General features: G+C 41.8%; 1 pseudogene; it reads right to left on the bottom strand.

Annotated features, from left to right (window-relative positions):
• Positions 1 to 1,438: 1,438 nt before the first annotated feature.
• LOC119339173 lies at positions 1,439 to 6,052 on the bottom strand (annotated as a pseudogene).
• Positions 6,053 to 7,709: the final 1,657 nt, after the last annotated feature.

Here is a 7,709-nt window from a genome sequence, read left to right as displayed (position 1 = left end):
CTGAACCTTGTACTTATCATTGACTTCTTAACATATCACCGTCATGTATTGCAGAACTATTCGAGAAAGAAGTCTTTCAAGATGAATACGATGTGATTAAAGCTAGTGTTAAGTTTGTTCGTGCTTATGAGCGGTCAGCAAAACATAGAAAGAAGGAAATATTCAATGATGGCATGCGCGATGGTCTCAGTGCAGAGAGGGCTTGTACAATTCTTGACCATCAATGGCTAACCGGTGATGTAAGTTATTGTTGTGCTTTATATTACCTTTCAATGCAAATTGGAATATCTTGTTATACATCATATAAATTATTTTCAGGTTATCAATGCTTATTCGTCGTATCTGTTGGGAGTTGTTGGTGACGATCGTCATATAATGCCGACCTATCTGGTCAACTGGTTACTTGAAATTAGATTGGACACCGAGCCAGGGAGAAACGAGAACGAAGTTGTGGCGAAGAAGAATGGACCTGTGAATAGATGCACCGACGAGTATTTCAAAAAAGATAAGGTAATTTCAACTGTCTTAATATATGCATGTATGGGATAGAAATAATAATAAGAGGGTATGTGTTGATTGCATCATATTTTCGTTGTGATGCAGCTTTATATTCCTCTTAATAAGGGAAATATCCACTGGGTTTCGGTTGTCATGCATCGCCCCAAGGAAGAGTTTCAGATTCGTGATTCTTTGATGGGACCCGAACTTGACAAAGAAATTAGAGAAAAAGTTGAGGAGCTGGTACGACATAAATTTACATGAGCATATTGAAACTATCATTTAGTAACTGAACTATGTTAAATTCTTTTCGTGCTATCATCTATATGAACAGAGAAAACAACTTGGATATGACATACGTGATGCGAATGCTAGCGGTGCTGTGAATTATCCGGATGTGTCTAAATGGCCTATCAAAACGTATGAGATGCCACAACAAGAAGAAGGGTGAGTAAATACTTTTATATTGTTGTAATATCTTACATGAAATGCGAACTTATGAACCATTGTTTGTATGGACCAGCAATTCATGTGGATTATTTGTTCTTCGGTGCTTTCAGTATTGGACAAGCCATTTTTCTCAGGTCTGGTTTTATTTCAAATGCTTATATTAAATTAAATTCATAATGTAATACTATTTAAATTGTACTAATATGAAGTTCTAACAGGGGTCAATTGATAAATCGAGGGACTTAATGATTGCGCAGCTTATTTTTGCGGAGGGAAATATGCTCAACGATGTGAAGGACAAAGTTACCCGACTTGCAAAGAAGAAATAAATGTGGCTAAATTTTTGTACTAGAAAATTTTGTAGGCTCAAATAATGTTTACATTTATTTCGACTTTGATATCTTGTGTCGAAGATGACACTACTATTTTGAATATTTATTAAGGCGAGAATGACATTTGGATTATTATGTTGTCGTCAAGCCATTGTCTTTCAATTTGAAATCTTGATATGCATATTCATAGTTCTGTGGTCGTCAAATTGTTTGGATACATCAGTCCATGTTTTCTTGTACTGCTGAACATTAATAAAAATGCACATGTAGTTTTTATGCGTGTAACACCGACCGACGTGAGCACAGACGACGTCGCTTATAACACCGACGTTCTTAGTTGTCCATCCTAAAAAAATTGCCCGACAAGTGCGCCGGCTAGTCTAAGGTCAGACAGGACCGACGGCACTGTCCAACAGGGCAGCGTCGGATGACGGGTGGCATAGCAGATTAATCAAAGACGTTCGACAGCTCATGCGCCGCCGGGTATATAAGCCGGTCGTCGCGCCCTCCGTCGGGCGAGGTGGGACTAAAAACTTGGCTGCCCTCAGCCGCCGTGACTGCAGCGACGCGCGTGACCGCGTGGGCCGGCCAAATAACACTATACGCCCGCGACGTGAAGACGGCCCAAGTAGCAGGCGGCGGGACGACGGCCCAATTAGCAGCGGCGGCATGACGGCCCAAGTTCCACGCGGGGCGACGGGAAATGTTTAGTCCCACCTCGTCCGACGAAGGGCGCGACGACCGGCTTATATACCCGGCGGCACATGAGCTGTCGAACCAGCTGATTACTTCATATTGCCGTCAGCAGCCCGATGCTGCCTGTGGGACAGTGCCGCCGGCGCACTTGTCAGTATTTTTTTCAAAAAAAATAATAAAACCGACGGGGTTGTAAGCGACGGCGACTGTACAGCAAAAAAACAGCAAAGAACAAAATAACAGTAAACAGCGACGACACTGTCAAAACAACAGCGACGGCAGTTCTGTGCAAAATGAGCACATGAATAAACACAAAGTAAAAACTCCTTGTTGCATTACATAGTGTTTCATCAAAACTACTACTTATGTCGGTATATCGTAGCAAATAGTCTGACATCAACAAAGTAAAATAAGTTCATATAACATATTTCAACAATTATTAAAGATCACATATGTAGAACATCAATAACTGTCTCCAATGAAAGGGTTCTGCAATCTTCCATATCAATCCATAGCAATCTTCCATACTCCACAATTCAAACAAAGTTCCTACATAACAATAAGATATGTGTTAATTCAGAATAAACAAATAAATTCGGGTTGAACAATAAGATTTACAATAACATAAGAATATCGTACTTAGGATTTTGAGGGCACGTGGACTTATAATGACCCGTAAGACCGCACTGTCCACATTGACGTTTGCTTTTCTCATCAAAAGCTTTAGGTCGCCCGTTTTTAGTGAAATCAGGACCATCCTTACCGCGGCCTTTAACATTCTGTTTTGGTGCGCCTTTGGTGTTAACTTTAGCGGGATCACGAACAAGACCATGATCTTGATTAGGCTCAAATGCATCATCATTCACAAACTGTACCCCCGCACCAGGCTCATCCTCCTCAGTGTAATCATTATCTATTATGTCCCTCAGAGCCGCCTTCAACTTGTCGAATAAAAATGGTTTATGACATGCTTTATGAGTTGCTTCAGCAGATAAGATGGTCAACTCACTGTACCTAGCTTTGTTACCTGCACCTGCCCATCCCCACGCAAACAGATCGCTAGTGCGCTTCACGGGAAGTCCACCCCTTGCAACTTGGCTCAACCTCCGCAGCACTAAACACTTAGGTATCTCACGTAAGCGTAGCTGAATCAGAACATGAAGAATATGTTTGCAAAGAAGTCCTTTGCGATACATGCTTCTGCAACTGCACCTCACAGTTTCTTCGGAGTTACCTGGGGTGTACTCCACAGTGAATCTGATATCCCTATTTTCCTTCCATGTCAGTATGAATCTGTGAGTGTCTGCTCCTCTCAGTCTCTCAAGGACCTCAAGCTCCCGTGCCTTCTTCATATCTTCCTGCAAGATATAAAAGTTTGCCGCAGTGAACTCACGGGAAACTAATTTCTCAATATCTTTACACTCGTCCAATACTGTTACTGGAACTGTCTGTGAGTTTGTGTAATCGTCATGCGCCTCGTTCTCACGAAGACGAACTATGCAGTTCTCATAGTGCACAATCATATCAACAATAGTCATACCGGAGTCTAGATGCAAGTGAAGGCATGAATTCAGACTCTTACTTCGCTGGTTACTTCGCATGCCTAAGAAAAACCCACCTGACAAATATGATGCAGCCCAAAGCCTTTTCTTCTTGTACATCCGACGTAACCATGTTTTTGTTTTCTCCGACTGCCATTTGGCGCAAAACGCTGCCCATCTCTCCTCAAATACCTTCTTTGAAGTGGCATAATAAAGTAGAGACCTGAACTCCTTTAGAGACTTATGATGAAGGTGTTTCTGCATGTTCTTCTCAATATGCCACGAGCAAAGACGATGCCAAACCTCCGAAAGTACCTTTCTTATGGCCTTAATCATAGCTGCATCTCCATCAGTAATTACTGACCTGGGCCTCTTCTGACAATGAGCCCTCAAAAATGTCTGAAGCAGCCAGACATATGTATCCTCCGTCTCGTCAGACACAAGAGCACAACCGAATACCGTGGTGCAACGGTGGTTGTTCAGACCGACAAAAGGTATAAATGGCATGCCATACCTATTCATCCTGTATGTGATGTCGAAGACTGTCACATCACCATAGTCAACATAGTCTCGATGTGATTGAGAATCACACCAGAATATGTTTTTCAGCCTTCCTTCCTCATCGACGGTGTGCTCAAAGAAGAAATCTGGATCTCTCTCTTTTCTGGTCAACATGATCCCAATGGCAGTGTCTGCATCACCTTGTGCAAGCAACTTCATTTTTTCTCTATAACACATGTTATAAAGCTTCTTCCTCCCAAAACCAGCCTTTGCATATGACCCATACCTACTGACGAGATTATCATAAATCATATGTTTCCTGATTCCAGCACCTGCCATGGTTAAGATCTCAGCTTTCTGATATTCTTTTATCTGATTATGAGACCGAAGAAACGTGACTTCATCCGGTCTAGCTAGAACGTGACTGTGATCATCATTGAAACTGCTGACATACCAAACGTCACGCTCTTTATCAAGTTTCAAAGTTATATGCGCATCGCAGAAGCAACGAGTCTCCCCTCTCACTCTGCGGGTCCTGCCTTCCATTGTACAAAGTTTTGCCAGTCGTTTCCCAGCTCTCGCACACCGATACTTTCTCAAGCGCTTAGTTCCCTCAGGACCTTTCGAATATTTCAGTGAGTCCTTTCTTACGCTGAAACCACGCTCGTAAGCATACTGGTTATAGAAAATGTAAGCCTCTCCTAGTGAGTTGAACGTCTTCCTCATGACCTTCCAATGCATGTCCAATGATTCTTGCTGATATTCATCAAATCCGATGTCAAAATTAAACAGATCATCACCAACATACTCATCGTTCCCACTTGTACCATCTACATCTCCCTGTAAATTAATGCATTAAACCATTTATGTCAATCAGTTATTATTTTAATATGTAATAATGTAGTTCTGTAAGTTTGAAAACTTAATTTGCTGGAGCTGTCATCATGAGATGGATCAACGTGCGATTTGTCACTTTCATCGTCCACAATATTCCTCAGAAAGTCCCCGTCCTCATTCATCTGCGCGCATTGCAAAAAAAACATGTAAGCGCTAATATGGTTATTATGTCATTTCTTCTCTGATTTTATTTATGACATACCCGGAGTGCACTTTGGGCAAATGAATCATCTATATCCATATCATCATCATCATCGCCATGTCGCTGCATGATGCAAAAAATTATGAAAATTTCCGTGCGGTCTACCATATTTATTGTTTTTATCAATCTTGATCACACTTACATTGCCACTATAAGATTCATCCAAACTCATGTAGTTCTCCTCAGCAGGTTCATTCATATTCAGTGACGAGGTTTCGTTGTCCTCGTCGTAATCATTGCCATCATAATCGCCCTCCTCCTCTAACTGTACATAGTTAAAAAAATTATACGATCAATCAAACACCGTGTAACATCATCCCTAAAACAATTATTTCATCAAGCACAATGTTGTCTCTAACCAACCTCTTGCACGGCGGCCAGGATTTAGTTAAAAAAAATTATACGATCAATCAACCACCGTGTAACATCATCCCTAAAACAATTATTTCATCAAGCACAATGTTGTCTCTAACCAACCTCTTGCACGGCGGCCAGGATTTCAGCCGGATCCATTTCTTGCGATGACGGCCTGACGTTGCTGGCCGGCGGAGGCAGGTGTCGACGGCGTGAGGACGATGGCTGGTCGTAGCCGGCGTACTGCGCGGAGGGAGGCGGAGACGTAGATCATGGGTGGGCGGCCATCTGGGTGACGGGAATGGAACGCGGCGGCAGCGGCAACGGAGCCTGGGCAGGTGCGGCGGCAGCCGTAACGGCGCCGGGGCACGCGCGGCGGCCTCTTTGGGCGGCGACCCGGGCGGCGGCGACTTAACGCAGACGGGGGCCGACGTGGAGACGGCGTGGATGCATTAGGGTTCAGGTTTTTTTCCCTCGAACAAGTGTCGATGCCAACGTCGAGACGTGCGGCGTACGACGGCGACGTACGGCGACGGGTGCGGGTACGCGGGCGGGCGTGCGTACAGCGACGGGTGCGGCATACGCGGGCGGGCGTACGTACAGCGACGGGTGCGGCATACGCGGGCGGGCGTATGCCGTCGCGCACGGACGTATGGCGTCGGGTGGGTATTCCTATACCTAATGTGAAATTATCATACTATCCACTATATGTTTTAGGGGGGGGGGGTTGTACCGAAGCACTCCCCAAATAGAAAATCAAGTTGCCCACCATTGATATCATTTATATGTGTAGAATACAGCCTTAGGAAAAAAATACAATCTATCAGGATCAGTGGAAGGTTAGCTTAACTACAATTCATTTTTTCACCAGGCTGACAATTGCCAACTCAAAGTCATCCTCTATCTGTTAGGCCGCTGAACTCTGGATGGTGTATAATATACTTTTTGTTAGCTTAGTAATTCGTTTCCTGCATAAGAGCCAACTGTTCGCAGGAAAAATACTGTATTTTTTATCGGCATGCAAATATAATTGTTATCTTGGAAAAATAATGAATTTTGACTATTACTTTCAATGGTGAAGAAATTTTTATCAGGTTAAAAAGTGTTAACAACAATTCTTAAATTTCCACGCAACCCTTTTATTTCAGTAAGCCTAACTGATGCTTTTTTTCTACGGTCATCAAGTGTTACAGGTCATTCTATAGCCATCATAATTTGTACTAAGAATGAGCTTGGAGCTCTATATCTGTAATCCATGCACCTCCGAATCTCTACAATAGAGTTGTGTTAGCAACCTTAACAATGAAACACATGCCAACTTCTTTCATGTCTATTCGAAGCTCAAGCTATATATCCTTTTCCATGTCCCACCATGTTAGTAACAAGATTAGTTATGTTTTTTATGCAAAGGATTTTGTTGATGTATGCTATTTCTTCCAGATACATTCTTAAACTTGGATTATCTACAATGGATAGCTTATCATTGACTCACAATTAAATGAATATATGATGCCTAGACTCTGAATATAATCATATGCTTATGTCATGTAGCATATAACGACTCCCTATATTTTTCAGAACAATATGAAATGTTGAGGGAATATAGTTTATTATTCATTCTTGGGTTTTTTCTGGATAGACCTGAAAAGTTGAGGGAAGATTCAGAGTACATGCGGATCACTATTTGCTGCCTAAAATCCTATATCTTATACGTAAAAAATTCCAACAGCTTTTGTTAATGTTGTGTTTGAGTGTATGCTTGCAGATATGCTGTGAACGATCATGCATGATAATAATTTTGGATTGCTGAGATTTGTTTAGATGTTTTCTTAGCATTGCTCAAGCATAATAGTGCTCATTTTACTTTCTGTTGTTGGTAAATAAATACATCAGTTTGTTCTCAATTTGATAGGGTGTCTATGGATAGGGAGATAAAGTGATCATGATAGTTTCTATTCAATTCAGGTATATATATTGACACTTAATCTCATTCTGTCTACTGTTTTCATAGTAATGGCATAATGATGCGAAGGACTTTCACTATTTAGCTTAATATAAAAGAGGACATCTCAGTTTTTTTGCTACTCAACTATGATATTAGTAGGCTCATAGCAGATAATATGTCACTTCTGCTTCATATCTTTTTTCTATAGGAAATATTTTCTTCAGCTCTAAACATTCTGTCTTTACTTATAGGAGGCTCATACCTAGCATCCATGACCTTACGGGTTTTTGGTA

Source organism: Triticum dicoccoides, chromosome 7B, assembly GCF_002162155.2.
Source record: "Triticum dicoccoides isolate Atlit2015 ecotype Zavitan chromosome 7B, WEW_v2.0, whole genome shotgun sequence".
Lineage (NCBI taxonomy): Eukaryota > Viridiplantae > Streptophyta > Magnoliopsida > Poales > Poaceae > Triticum > Triticum dicoccoides.
Note: the sequence above shows the minus strand (reverse complement) of the source record. Positions and strands in the feature narration are given on the sequence as shown.